Consider the following 15,886-nt stretch of genomic DNA (forward strand, 5'->3'; position numbering starts at 1 on the left):
GGGGAGAGCACTGAAAGAGGTGACTAGAAAGGAGGGGCATTTCAGGATCAGCTAGAAAGCTGGTGTAAGGGAAACTCCCAGGAATCTACAAGGATGACCCCAGCTAAGACTCCCAGCAACAGTGGAAAGGTATCCTGAACTAGCCACCTCTTTTAATCAGATTAGTGACTATGCTAATTATCATCAGAGAGCCTTCATCCATTAACTGGTGGAAACAGATGCAGAGATCCACAGTCAAGCACTGGACCCAGCTCCAGGAATCCCATTAAAGATGGGGAGGAAGGATTGTAAGAACCAGAAGTGTTAAGGTTACTACAAGGGAGCCCACAGAAACAACTAACTTGGGCCCACAGGCACTCATAGACTCTGAATTGGCAGCTAGGGAGCCTGCATGAGATCGACCTAGGCCCTCTACATATGTGTGACAGTCATGTAGCTTGGTCTACTTGTGAGACTCATAACAGAGGAAGCAGGGGCTGTCCCTAACACTTTGGTTGGTTTTTGAGAACCTACTCCTCATACTGGGTTGTCTTGCCCAGCCTTAAGACAAGGGGAGGAGCTTAGTCCTACCTCAACTAGATATGCCATGCTTTGTTGAAACCCACAGGAGGCCTGCCCTGAACAGAAACAGAGGAGGAGTGAATTGTGGGGGGATGGGAGGAGAGGAGGGAGGGGAAACTGCTCAGGATGTAAAATAAATGAATACATTTAATTAAAAAGAAGTGTTTCTGCCCACTTGCCATTTTTTCCTTTTTTTGCCAATGTCTAAATGTCCTCTCTCATTTAATTCTAGCTATATTTTTTTCAGGCTTGTTTTTCCAGTTTACCAATCATTCATTGCTTTAATATGTCTAAAATTATGTGCTGAATTTGTACTTCAGTTGTTATATTTTTTCAGCTCTGGCATTTTCAATAGTCATTTTATTTATGTTTCTTTAATCTTGTATTTTCATATCTAACTTATTAACCATGTCATCACATAAAGCCTTCATCTAATAATTGTAATATTTAGATCTTTTAGGTGTCTATTTCTATATTCTGCTTTGTTCGCTTGACTTTTGATAATTTGATCATGTCTACTGGGAGGATGGGTGATTTTAGATGGATGTTTTATGTGATTTTAGATGGAAAAGAAACCTACAGCTAGGTCATGGAGAACTTTCAAACTGTAGTAAATAATTTTTCCAATTTTCATTACAGTAGAAAGACACTGAAGAGGTTTAAGTGGCTAACTCTCTTCATATTTGCCTTTTATAAAGATTGTTCTCACTTTCACAGGAGTGAATGGATTGGAATCAAGAATGGAGACACTGAACAATGGATAAGGCTTGCAGGAATTCAGCCAGAGGGGTGTGAGATGCAGAGTGGAATTCAGGCTGATGGAGACAGAAAAGAAGAGGTGCTTAAGAGATAGATCCAGTAGGGTGACCCTCAAGCTTTTGTCCTTAGGGACTCAATGGGGAGAAAATGGTGCCATTTCCTAATGGAGGTAGATTGGGGATTTCAAATTCAGGAGAAATGAGAGTTCACTTGGACTTGAGGAGTCTGAGATGTTTGTGAGTTTTCCTAGTGAATGTGGTTAGAATCTCCAACAGAAAAGTCTGGATGCATTTCTAACCCCTGGGAGTTGTCAACCTGTGGGTGAAAGGAGTGTAATTTATAGGAATTAATGAAAACACATGGGAAAAGGTGAAGGGCAAGGGCAAAGTGCTTGGGTAGAGGCCATTAGAAAACAGATAGTCCATAAATAATTAAGTCCTCGGATAGCACACTTTGGAGAGAATAACACTGGTCTTGTGAAAATCGTTCTTTTTGAGACTCAGTTTGTTGCTAAAACAGCAAGCTTTGCTGCTGACTCCCTCTCTGGCTTCTTGATGCCCCACCACATTGTCTCTTTTCCATACTCCCATGGCTCTGTCATCCCATTTACCAGGAGCTCCTCGACAGATCCAGACAGAAATTAGTGCTGCACTCTTGGATCCTGAGAACTGTGAGTTAATCATTTCTTTTCAAGGTTTCCAGCCTCTGACATTTGTTACAGTAACAGAAAATGACCAAAAATAGTTGGCTCTGAAGGAAAAGAATTTCATTAAGAGATAGACTGTAAAGCCGGGCGGTGGTGGCGGCGCACGCCTTTAATCCCAGCATTCGGGAAGCAGAGGCAGGTGGATGTCTGTGAGTTCAAGGCCAGCCTGGTCTCTAGGGAGAGAGTTCCAGGGCATCCAGGGGTACACAGAGAAACCCTATCTCAAAGAACAAGAGAGCACGAGAGAGCGAGAGCAAGAGAGCGAGAGAGCAGGACTGTAGATAAGACAGGGAGCTCTAGCTCTAGCAGCATTACCAAAATTTCAAGTTTCCAGTTGCTTTTCTGCCAATAGGAGAATGACCAGGTGGGAGGAAGAAAGATTTTTTTTTTCTGGTTTTTCTCAGACAGGGTTTCTCTGTGTAGTTTTGGTGCCTGTCCTGGATCTCTCTCTGTAGCCCAGGCTGACCTCGAACTCACAGGGATCCATCTGGCTCTACCTCCCGAGTGCTGGGATGAAAGGTGTGCACTGCCTGCTTTTTGTTTGTTTTTTGTTTTTTGTATTTTCAAACAAAAATTAAAACATGATTAAATTCTAATAGGAAGGAATAAGCAAAGTCAGAGACATTGAAGATGCAAGAGAAAGAAGTGGAATTAACAGAAAGTTCTCCGAGAAGACAAGAAGAAATGGATTACAGATCCCTTAGCAGACAATAGGCCAAGGAGGGAAAGGATGTTAGTGAGCAAGGTGAACAAGAAGGTGAGAGAGATGGGCTGAGGGTCTGTGAAGTCTGAATACCGGCTTTGGTTGCTCTGTGAACAGCAGGGGAGAACTCCAAATTTCCTCTCCTAAGTGATTGAGATGATGATCGTACTTTTAACTTATGTATCAGTAAACTGCCTTCTGGGTGAGTTTTTGTCTATTTTTCCTTTTGTTTCAAAGGTGCTGTAATCTTGGTTTAGAAAATGGATCAGGGATGGCTAACGGAAACTAAAATAAGAAGCCAAGTTTGAAATTATTGAATTCGCAAAACTTATGCTAAAATCCAGGTTGGAAATTCAAATATCCTGAAAATTCATGCAGTACAAGTAAATTCACCCATTGCACATAAATTCGTACAGTACTGAATAACTTTTAACCCACTGATTATCTTAAATATGATAAAACTATTTGCAGATAAACTCAGATAATAGTTGAGCTACGGACTTAGTGCTCTCTTGATACTGTAGTTTATGGCATTTGGGAGGAGAGTAAAACTTACTAGTTACAGGTGAGGCAGTTTTAACCTGTCAAGATATTAACCGTTTATTACACAGGCCAATCCCTACTATTACCACCAGGTGGCAGCAAAACAGCAAAATAATTATTAAGGGAGACATGCTTGTCCAGATACTGTGCAGTTAGAATATTTGAGTTTATACCTCTAGTCTCTTATATATTTTTATGAACGTATGATCTTCTATTTGAAATGATTATTCTGTCCCATAGTTATGTCTGACTTGAAAAAAAAATCAGGAAATGTGGGTGCTAATACACATTCAAGGCCATAGTTAAACTTAGTCTACAAATTTACGTCTTAATATGTCTCAGTTTGATAATATTATTTGTATTATCTATTTGTTTGTTTGAGAAGGAGTGTTGTAATATAGTCCAGGATGACACTGAACTGATGACTTCCTGCTTCATCATTCCAAATGCAGGGATAATAAGCATAGATTCCCATGCCTGGTCATTTGTTTTTTAATATAATAATCTCATTGGTAAAAGTAAATTTAGTCTGTGGGGCTGATGATGTAAGCACCAGCTTAGCATGTATGATCCTTTTATCCACAGAAATACACACACACACACACACACACACACACACACACACACACACACACACAATGTACAAGCACATGAAGACATTCACACACACATGAAACATAAATTCATTCAATAGCACCATTTATCGTCCGTCCATTGGAAGGAAAGTGTTCAGAAACATCATGCAAGAATTCTTGTGTGGTGAGTTCCAGTTCCAGTAACTCCCATTGGAGGTTGGGATGCTAGCTTTTAAAAGAAAAAAAAAATAACACCCAGTTAAATTTGAAGCTCAGATGTACAAGACATTTTTTGTGTAGTATAAGAGGTATGTTCTATACAATTTGGGGACATGTTTATGTTAAAACTGTTCAATTATTCATTTTAGCTTATCTGGCAATTTTGTTGGGATATAAGAACCAGGAAAAAAGCACCAGTTGTTGAGAAGACAAGAGAAACAGCATTGTGGAGTCTAAATTCGACTTAGAATTTCAAAGTCTTGAGAATCCCGGAACTAGTGAATGGATTGCTGAGTGTTCTTGACCTCTGCTCCATCCTGTGGGCAATTCATTCATATGTCAAGGTAAACACTGTGGGCATGGTTAATCAAGTACTCTGCTGAATTACCATCTGTGCCACACATGGACTGCTGATTTTTAAACAAGAGCGTGCAAGAACATATATTTAAAGTTAACTAGGAATTGGATGAAATTGAATAAATAGCTACAATTCAGGCATTTGGGGGTCTTATTCGGGGTTACCATTATGAAAAATCTATCATTAGAGCATCAAGGCTTGGAAATGCCATTTTAATTTCATTTAATTCAGCAAACATGTGTGGCATCTTCTCTTTGCAGAGGGTTGATGGGGACTGTGGCATGTGGGGGTTGATGGAACGCTGCTATTGCCCAACTCAGTGAACATTTACAGTGGATAAGACAGAGGCTAAAATGATACATCCAGCTGAGGATGTGGATGAGCGGTTGTATGCTTGCTTAGTATGCACGAGGTCATGGGCTCAAACTCAATGCTGTGGGATGGTCTGTATGTCAAGTGTGTTGCTGATTGGTCAATGAATAAATCACTGATTGGCCAGTGGCCAGGCAGGAAGTATAGGCGGGACAAGGAGGAGAATAAAGCTGGGAAGTGGAAGGCTGAGTCAGAGAGACACTGCCAGCTGCCACGATTGCAAACAGCATGTGAAGATGCCGGTAAGCCACGAGCCACGTGGCAAGGTATAGATTAATGGAAATGGATTAATTTAAGCTGTAAGAACAGTTAGCAAGAAGTCTGCCACGGCCATACAGTTTGTAAGCAATATAAGTCTCTGTGTTTACTTGGTCAGGTCTGAGCAACTGTGGGACTGGCGGGTGACAGAGATTTGTCCTGACTGTGGGCCAGGCAGGAAAACTCTAGCTACAACTCAACATCCAAACAAACACAAAGCAGTCTTCATGGCAAAACTCACTGTTAGCAGTTTCCCCCGGGTTTGAAAGAATTTTAAAGTTATTTATTTAAATTTCAAATTTACTGCTATGATAATTATTTGAACCTGAGGAGAATTTATGAATTTGAGAGTGATGGATAGGAAGAAGACAGATGACAAATAAACCGAGCCAGGGATTGTCTCAGGACTAAGAGAGATTAGCTCCTAAGGCACAGGGGATGGAAAAATCTCAAACCCCATGTTGAGTACTCCACTGGGTACTATTAAACGTGAGGTGCCAAATGGCCCAGCTAGGTGGATGATCTCGCCCTGCTTGGATTACAGGAAGAGAAGATGCCACCTCTCCAAATCAGTACCATTAGCCTTAGCAAGTTGATGGTGAGATCCCCTTAGTGCTCTGGCTCAGAATCGCAGCTCACAGGAGCACCAAACAACAGTGATATAGTCTAACAAGTCTTTAAGAGAGAGAGAGAGAAAAAAAAATCTGTAACTCCAGGTGCAGGGGAGCTGATGCCCTCTTCCGGCTTCTGCAGGCACTGCACCAACATGTAGACCTTATGGATGCACGCAGAATTCAAACACATACACTTTAAATTTTTATGCAAATTAACTTGAGACACATAATAAAATATAAGTGACATTATGTCTTATGTTAACCCCAAACCAGAAGAAATGTAAAGAAATGACTTCTGTTGGTGTTAGTTTTGTAAAGCCCAGGCAGATTTTTTCCTATTATTTTTCTTCTTTTTTGCAAAGTTTGTTTCATACATGAAAAGACTACACTCAGTGTCAATGTCAAACATTTTCCAAATCTGTTGTACCCAAGCATATAAACATTCAAGTCTGAACAATGTCAGCTTTGACCCCAATTATCAACACGGTGGCCGCTTCTCCTGTGTGCACCCTTCCGTGTCTTCCTCCTGCTCCGTGACTCTGTGTCTGTGGACTTTATGTTCTAAACCTTCTCCCTAGAGGTGGACCTGTGGGTTGGCATTAGAGACCCGAACAGTGGCACACCAAGATCTCTGAGTGCTCTGTCTGACCCTGGGCCACACAGAAGCTCTGCCATGAAGGGCAGAGGCCATGAGGGGTAATGACAAAGCGGGAGGGGTACTCCACAGGAATCTCTTTGGCTGCCCTGGGGGTAGACGTGGAGATATGTTCTGCTCAAATTACTGGGTGATGTAGAAAGGCAAGTTGATCAGGCTCAGCTCAAAGGACCCAGTGGTCAGCAGGAGCCATGGTCCTTTGAGGCCTTGCAAACAGGCCTTGAGGGAACTCTCCTAAGGAGCTGTGACAACAAAGAGATTGAAGACTCTAAAATTACCCCCTTTGGGGGCAAGCATGAGATGCCTCCAGATGTTTTAAATTCTTTCACTTCAAACAAAACATTTACTTTAAGAGATAAGGGGCTTGAAATGTAAATGCGTGAGTTGAACTCATTCACACTTAGGTGTAGTTAAGAAACCAAGGAACAGAAAAGCTGCAGCTCCCTGGGAGTAGCAGGGTGAGGAGCCTTCCTCCCAGTCCCAGTTAAAGGTATACAAAGGGCCTGGCCCTTTGGATACTCGCAAAGGAAGGACACACAGGGATGGGGGAAGGTAAATTTCGCCTCCTTGGCAAATTGGACTTGTGATTCATGCTGTGTATTTCCCTGTCTTCTGCACTAACTTGAAGATGCCTGGCACTAATTACTATGTAGCACCTAGCACGAGGCTTGCCTGGAACAAATAGTAAGCAATAAACCTTCCTTGCTCAGTCCGAATTTTAGTTATAACTGGGGGCCAGCAAGGGTACACAAATGCAAGTTGGCTTTTCTTGTTCATCTGAACAACATATTGTCAGAACCCTAGGCCTGGTGAGGTTCTGCGGCATCACAGCTGTCTTCTTAGGCCTAACTGTGCCCATACAACCAAGAAACACAGCCCTTATCATCTTAGCTAGTTGAAATGGAAATGACTTATGAAGACACATCTTCAAAATTGTCACCATACCGCAAGAAAGATGCTGGAACTTCTGGGCCCCTTCATCACTCAAAGTATACTGCAGGATTCTGTAATGCTTTAGGCCCAGTATTATCAATTTTGACATTCTGATTATTTTATAATGGACTGTCCTAATCTAAAATATAAGACAGGGTTACGGAACATAACGCTGCTCCAGTGCCTGGTGAACAGCTAGTGCTCGGTAATAATTTGCTGACTGAATGGAGGAATGTTTAAGAGAGGAGATTCTCAAAGCTTGAAGTAAAAGTCAGGACAAGAAAGAACCACATAGTATAAAGACTGAGATCCAAGATCATTCATTAGGCTGTAGAAATAATTTTCATTTAATTGGAGTTTTTAGAAATCTAAATTCAGCAACTAACCAAGTAAAGTTGAATTTGCTTTGCAATTTTAGAACTGACAGACCGCAGAGAAATTTCTGTTACCCCAAAGGAACAGAGCCAAACCTGTTCTAAGTTATGGAATCATGGGCATTTGATTTTTTTTTATAAAGTATCTCCTAGTCGTCTAGCAATGCGCCTTCTGAGCACGTGCAAGGCCCTGGGTTTGATTCCCAGTATCATAGACAGACAAAAACAAACAGATCTTAAAAGAGGTGAGGTGACATTTGACATTCTAATAATAATAATAATAATAATGATAATAATAATAATGCTTGGCTTTCTTTGAGAAACAAAGCTAAGAAATTTAATTCCCCAAATCACCCTTGGGATCTTCCTGAGTGGGTAAAGATGTCACACAGAATTTTGACCACACAGCCATACTCTAGCCACACCACACCATTTCAGAGAGTTGCCCAGCATCTCCTAGGACTGAGTCTGTCTAGCATCCCGAAGCCACCGGAAGACTTTAGACCTCTGTGATGGTTTTGCCACCCACGACTGAACTTGTACTTTCAGGGCAACTGAGTTTCATCCCTCCTCTCCCCCGCCAGGACTCAACACTGAATAAATAGAGGATTGCTTCTCTATCACATGGATGGCCAGACAAATTATTGACATTATTTTTTTATGATGGGTAATGACCCATTGCTGACAAAAATAAAGATAACATGTTTCATTTTATGTGAGTGGTGGCACTGACCACCTCTGTTCAACTGAGGCTCCCGTTTGGTGGTAGTTGATGAAAGAGGACTTGGTGAGTGGCTATCTTTTCGTCACTGTGTGGGTACCAGTGCCATAAAAGGACAAACAAACCAAAAGCCAGAACTCCTAAAGAGGAGGGTTCTTACTCCACAGCAACAGGCTTGATTTAGAAGCTCAGCGTGTAAAAAATTCATCAGATTTTTCCCACTGAGCTGTTGTCCTTCCCAATTGGAATTTCATGTCTCCTCTCGATTAATACTATTCAACGCTGCTGCCATTAAGTCATATATATTGCAGGAAACCCATAGGAGTAATAATTCATATGTCTCTTAGAGAAAAAGTGTTTTGAAACAGCACTACACAGAAGAATTAACCCCCAACAATACCTACTGGCCCTGTCACATAGTGGTTCTGCATGTAAGCATGCTTGTCTAGGAAGACATCTCTGTCACATGAACTTCATGGAAACAAAGTCTACGTTTTAAAATTCCATGTGGGCAATAGGGATAGATAAAGTTGTCCTCTATACTAATTATTAGCGTTTAAGAGCGTTTTATAAAATAGACCTTATACCCAAAAGCAATTTTGGATATCTTTGCCCATCTATTTAAAAATATAAAGAATATGCAGGGAAATGCAGTGGTGTCTGTCTGTTAGCCCATTAAGCTAGCAGGTCCTTATCCAGACAAATTCAGTAACAAACTATCCAGAAATGTGCTTCTATTTGAGAAACTAATTAAGGATAGTGCTCTCTCTATCTTTCTTTGAACTGTATAATAATATCTCTTTACATTAGAAGTGAGTTGTATAATTAAACTATTTCCCCCAAAAGGCAGAAAGTTGACAGCAAATTAACCCATGAAGAGAAAAGTGATTTTAAATGTGACCACTGGGAATTCAATAAACTCTTCCGTGAGATCTTGATTTTTAATTTACATAACAATTACATTGCTTCAATTTCTGTTCTTAGCACCCACTCCACACTCTGTCTGTCATTTAGTTAAGTGTAAAATGTATCAACAGAACAAACTGGCCAATTTTATGTAATTGAGCCCCAAACCAGTAAATTTTGAGAGGCTGGTAAGGAAACCTCTATACGCATCCACTAGGTGGCGATCAGGGACCGTGCATCACCCTAAACTACAGACCCTCCTATTCAGAGTAAATGAAGAGCTGCGTTATTAATTTATATCATCTTGCCCCCTCTACACTAATATTTGTTTAATCAGCTGTTTCCTCTAATCCTTGTCAAACACTATTGATTAAAATATCTAGTATAGTCATACTTCTGTTTTTCCTTACTTCCCCTAACATTTTGTTACCCTTTGAGTGAAGGGTAAGTCAATTTAAATGACATAGACTAAGTGATGTGTGGAGTAATAATGACTACAGGTAGTGGAGAAATTAATTGGAGGCAACAGAAGACTATGCTGTAAAAAATCATTTCCTAAGTTGCCCTTGGCTGCTACTGGAATTTTAATTGGTGGGATACTATTAATCTTCAAACTGTAATCTGGAAAAGTAAAATATGTCTAGCGTAAAAGGAGATGAAAACTGGTATTTTCTGAAGGGAGTCGTTTCCTGAATATGACCCGTGTTCATCTTGACAGAGATGAAGTGCGAAGACAGTCCAAAAGTCGTCTTCAGGAGCCAGGAAATAGCACTACTCCACACCCAGAACACTGAAAGCGGGAACTGTTCAGCCCATCCACCATAGGCATTTTTCTGTATACCCTGAACGTATTTATACTGGATGTGTTACTCACTCCCAGAGGAAGGAAAACGAACTGAAACCGCTAGGGACATAATGAATCGATTCTTCTCAGTGAAGGTTTCCTCAGTACTTCTAAATTAGTGTCACTCATTCCTCTCAGAGACAGTGCCTTGGTGGAAATAAATGGCTCTCTTCATGAGAACACGGTGTTCCCCTCTCACAGAAAGCCCAGACCCACTGGGTACTCCTGTTTGGAATACTGGCCTCTGGGAGCATTCCTCCCATGGACCAGTGGTCTCTTAAGGTTGTTGGCTTTCTTCTAATCTGTCAATCAGCTCTCAGAAAATGTACCTCTTATTTATTTATTTATTTATTTATTTATTTATTTATTTATTTATTTATGTTTTAAGCTATTTACAGTTTACTAAAGACATCACTACAAAGAAAGAAGTAAAGTAATTTCAACACTTTGCTAAAACTATTCATATTTATATCTGTATACATATAAAAGTAAAGACTAAAACTTAATAGGAGTCCTTTGACAACATTCTGTTTTATTAAATAAAATGGAAAATACTCGCATTCAGATAAATAAATGAATCCATGTTGATATATTTTTATTAGATAATAGTTCTACTTTATATCATTAAAATGTAAATGCCACTGAAATGTGTATAAAGTTACTGAAAACTTTGGATACTGAAATAATTAAATAGAAATGGTTACCAGAAACTACATTTGGAATGAATAAATATTACATTTATTAGGAAATTAATTCACAGACTTTATTTCTTAATAACCATCAGGTTCTAAACAGCCAGCCAGTATGTTTTATTTTATGACATCACACTGGACCACTTACAGGAACATTTTTCCACCCTGAACTCCCCAAATGTACTGGCTACTTTGTGTACTTTTCCAGTGATAAATGAAAATAAAACAACGTATTTTCAAATGAATAGGCTGTATCATTTGAGGACAACAAGCATATTCAATGGAAGAGAACAACTTAATCTAACACCCCACCACCACCACCCCTGAGTTTAGGCTGGCTTTTATCAGTGAGTAGCTTCAATGTGCAAATAACTCTTTTAAGTAACTTTGTAGAAAGTGCTCTCAACAGCTACCACTTGAAATGTTTTTTGTCCGTTGACATCATTCTCTGTGTGAAATGAATTGTAATTATCCATTCTTAATTTTACAATTACCCAGAGAGACCTAGGCTCAACACGATAATGCTTCGAAGGCTGTTAATCTCACAGATGGTCCCTATGACTGAAGTAACTTTCTTTTTCACATAAACCTATCTATTCCCCAAGACAGCAGTCATAAATCTGGGGTGGACATCCCCACTCCACAGCTCTTCGTCTAGTCTGTACTACCCTTTTCTCATCTCAGTTGCTATAAAACTGCTTGTTGAAATACAGATGGAAAAGCCACCATTTGGAACCACATGCCTCTCAGATTAATAGCAGCAGTAGCAAAAGCTAGAAAAACCTGAGTTAATTCTTCCTCCACGTCTAGACTGAACCTGTTTATTGCAATGATATTTTATCTGACAATAAACTTTAAAAAGTGGAGGTGCTGTGTTAAGTAAAAACTGAAGAAAATAATAAAATTTGTTTACTATGTACATACATTATATGCACAATGCTCTGAAATATTTAAGGCACCAAGATATGTATGAAAGAGGGGAAAAAAAGAAAAAGTAAACCAAGCAGAAATGCTAGAAGTTTTACCTTGTCCTGAAATCCAGTTCAGAGGCGTTCAGAGTCCCACTTACTTGGGAGTTGGAGATGGAATGAGGCTAATGCTTCTCCTGACCTTAAGTTTGTCTCTGGGCGAGTGTGGTGTGGGTGTGGGTGTGTGCGTTTGAGCGCGTGTGTGCAGAATGTCTCTTTGTGGTGCTGGATGGCAGAGGTCCTGATCCGGGGATGAAGGAGGCACTTCTCACCACGAGCAGAAGAAAAGCAAAGCGTCACCAGGAGAGTTCTCCTCCCAGATCCTCTAATTACAGCCTAACATGCACTTCGTGCAAACTTCAGGGAAGGGAGGGGCATTCTGTGCCCAGGCCTTGTAAAACAGCAGCCTTTTAGATGACTTTCCCTCTGCTCAGATCCGGGTGATTCCGCTCTGGCGTTCAGGAAAAGCAGCAGGCCTGACCACAAGCCCCCACCCACACCACACCTCCTGCTCCCTGTCTCCTCCGGGGTATGTCCACAGGAGACTCTGGGAGGGATCTGTGGGATGACCTGTGGCCTCTGCTGACACCCTACACAATTGTCACCTTGTTGTTTTAGTCTCTGCTTAAAAGGAAAACCCAAGGGTGGGAGACAAGCAAGGCAACAGCCCCCTAAACTTCCTAAACTTTTATGCAAATTGCTTGTTCTGCTCCGATGGTTGGCTGCTGTACTCTGTATCAATGTTGGACCAAATCTTCCTTAACCCACAACTGCTATTGTGTCCTTAGATGATAGTGCCTAAGAACCTGAGTTTATTTATAGAGTGAGGAATGCAAGGGGGAGTCTGGTGGGTGGGGTTGGGTTATAGATCTACACTCAGGATTAGAACCAGATGTCACAGGGCCCGCGCGAGCGGACACACACACACACACACACACACACACACACACACACACACACACACACTTAAAATAACTACTGGGGAAGATGCTGGGATACGCGGGAAAACGCCCCCTGAACAAATAGACATTTATTTATAACTCGGGGGAGGGTCTATAGGTCCATTGATTCCCGCCTTGAGTAACCAAGGGGTTTGGAGAGGAAATGGCTTCATATTTCAATAACAGAGACACCTTTGATTGGGCCTAGGAAAAGCGGAAAGAAAGAAAACACACCGCAGGAAGCAAAGGGCTGTTGAAGGAGCCAGAGGAGGGAACTGCTCTGGCATCGGGGCTGAGGACAAGCAAACAAGCCCTAGGGCCCCACAAGCAGGGAGGAGGAGAGAGCCGCTGCCCGAGAGCGGGGCGCAATGCGGTGGGCGGGCGCGGGGCCCTGGGCGGCATCCCGGGCACTCCGTGGTCCCCAGCTGGCAGCCCAGGAGGCACAGGAGGGAGGGCGGCTCACCCACTGCAGGGGGTGGGGGACACAGCTCGGGAGGGACGCAGGGGCGGGGGCCGAGACACTGGTGGCTCGAGACCCTTGGCAGATGGGCAGGCTGGATAGAGGGTGATGGGGGACTCCGGATGGGGTAGGTGATTGGAGAGAAGCGCCCGTGGCGGCAGAGGCTGAAGATCCGAGTCCTTTGGCCAGCGGAGAGCGGCGCTATTGTCTTAGAGATAGAGCCCAAGTGGCGCGTCGTGGTCACTGCTTCCTCCGGGACCCCAGAGGGAGGCAGGGAAAGCGGTGGCGGTGGGGGGCGGGTTCTTCCCGCCTTTTTTTGTGAGCTGTCTCAGACTGTTTGCCTCTAGGAGTGCCCCCACCCCTACCCCGCCTTACCATTGGGTTTTTAGGGATTTAGATGCCTGCTGGAGAGATTTTGTTTGTTTATTTGTCTATTTTATTTTTATTTTGTAAAGGCGAACCATGTCCCTCCAAAAGAAGACAGTTAAATCTGGAATAAAGTATTTTAAAGTGAAGCCTTTATTCAACAGGCAACCAGACACCATTCTTGGATCCCCCAAATCTGGGCAAAGTACTTGTCTTCATTTTGTTCTGTTTCTCTACACAGGAACAGGCTACACGTTTTGCAGTTTTATGTCAATCATTTGGTGGCTCCCGAGACAGCTGATATTTAAGGTCCCACATTAACTGCCAATAAAAATAAGACACACCTCTGCTTTTCAGCTAAGAAGAATCTGTATGCAATTTCTTGAAAACGGTTAAGGTGGTGGGTACTTTAAAAAGCACCATCCAGGTGGGAAAGCTGGTGGTGAGCGGCCATGAAATTGTATGAAGACAGTTTAAAGACTCCTTTAGCTCCTTCAGTTTAAAAGCGTAATTTCATGCAGTTGCCTGGGAAGTATATCAGATCGGATGACTCAGGACGGCACTTGTGCCTCTGTGTGTGTGTGTTCTATTGTATGTACACTTATTCCAACAGTGTATTAGGCAAATTTAATTCATTCTTGTCTTATGACACACAACAGTCTGTCTTGCAAATTAGCCACACCACAATGCATTACACCAGAATTTATTTATTTATATTTTAATCATTTCAAGTATGACCCTATCAATTGAGACAGGTTTTCAGAAATGAGGGCCTCTTAGCTGCTACTCTCCACAAAGCCACGCTGTTCATCCTTCCCCACTCCTGTGTCCAGCTTCCATTTCCCAGTTGGTTGCTTGGTAACTAGTTTTTACTGAGAGGTCTCTAGTCATTTCATTACAAATATTTATCTTGTGAAGAGTGTGTGTGTTTTAAACTGTTAGTCAGTATTGATTGGATTGATGTTATATACAGTTCCAATCTTTTAGGTCAAGTATTTTGCTTTCTCTTTCTAGAAGACATTTGTGTGTGTGTGTTCAATGAACATGCATCAGAAAGTCTTATAAAGGTACACACTATTCAGGTCAACTGTTCAAATTTTTCATTAAACTACAGTCATTAAAACAAACAGGTTAAAATATCTAAAATGCATGTGTAAATAAATACAGAGCTATTTTCTTCCCTTAAGATATTTTACAATGATATAAATTATAAAAATTTAGATGATATAAATATCTTTCCAAGGAAAACATACCAAAAAGTACTCTTTTTGTCCTTCTAATTATTAATTAGTAAAATAATTAATTAATCCATCTAATTATTAATTAATATAATTAATTAATTCAAATGGTTTTATAAACTGTAACTTTTATTTTTGCTTATTGTAACATAATTTGATTAAACAGGAAAACCCAGATAAACTAGAATATTCAACCATTCTTTTTCCCCTAATTCATCAACAAAGGAAATTTTCGCTGGTTTTCACCCCATTCAGGTCTGGATGTGTGTACAATATAAACATAGCATTAACATTTTCAACATTAAAAAAATAGGAACCTAAGATATTGTTAGTCTTTGATATGGAATGAATTCATTTCCAAGCAGAATGTTATTCCTCCTGGCATATTATACTTCTAATAAAATATACATTTATATTCAAATGGAGATGCTCTCAATTCATCCCCTCCTCAAACTCCCAAACAGGCTGTTCTATTATCCATTAAATTCCTGAGAATTGCTTCCCTGTGAACTCTTGTTTCCTGGAATTTTTGCCTCGGGCTAATATTATACCTGGTTGAACATCTGCTAAGATAAAGGTGCAACTGCATGCACTCCGAGGCACCGGGGGAGAAAAGCCATTTGACCTTTCTGTCTGAGGGCTCAGAACTTCATTAAAGCACCTCTTGGGATTGCGGGCATAACCATGAGAAAGACATCGTTTGTAATTAAGTCCTTCCCACTGGCTATATTCCTGTTGAACTCAATGATTAAAATACAAATTCAATATTCTCAATGGTCACAAAGCATTTGATAAAAGGTTATTTGACTCTTAATGCAACGGGGAGGGGGGGCAGCTTTCCAAGGGCCCACTGTCTATGCTCTCATTCAGCAACCCCCTTCTGCAGACAGACGCTTCAAAAGGGCACGCGAAATAATTAGGCAATAAATTGTTCAAATGTTAAGAGCTGCGTTGCTCCAGAAGCTGGTAAGTCCAAATGGATACCACAACCAGTGATAAACAGCCTCAGCTCCAGAGAAGTTCATGCCTCCATGTGCCCATGTTTGTTCCTTGGATTGGCTTTGCTTTCCCAGGACCACCAATCAACCTTCCTTCCCTTAATCGCCTCCTCTGTGTTTCC

The 15,886-nt window shown here is 41.2% G+C and overlaps 1 long non-coding RNA gene across 1 annotated transcript in view; it reads left to right on the forward strand.

Moving 5' to 3' along the window:
* The first annotated feature begins 722 nt into the window (after nt 1–722).
* Nucleotides 723–15,886, forward strand: part of LOC128113737 (uncharacterized) — a 29,931-nt gene continuing 14,767 nt past the window's right edge. The window contains exons 1-3 of the long non-coding RNA XR_008219610.1: nt 723–1,990; nt 2,626–2,783; nt 4,216–4,410. This is a non-coding gene — a long non-coding RNA (uncharacterized LOC128113737). The remainder of the gene's footprint in view (nt 1,991–2,625; nt 2,784–4,215; nt 4,411–15,886) is intronic.

Source organism: Peromyscus californicus, unplaced genomic scaffold, assembly GCF_007827085.1.
Source record: "Peromyscus californicus insignis strain IS unplaced genomic scaffold, ASM782708v3 Scaffold_18__1_contigs__length_77618521, whole genome shotgun sequence".
In the NCBI taxonomy this organism is placed as follows: Eukaryota; Metazoa; Chordata; class Mammalia; order Rodentia; family Cricetidae; genus Peromyscus; species Peromyscus californicus.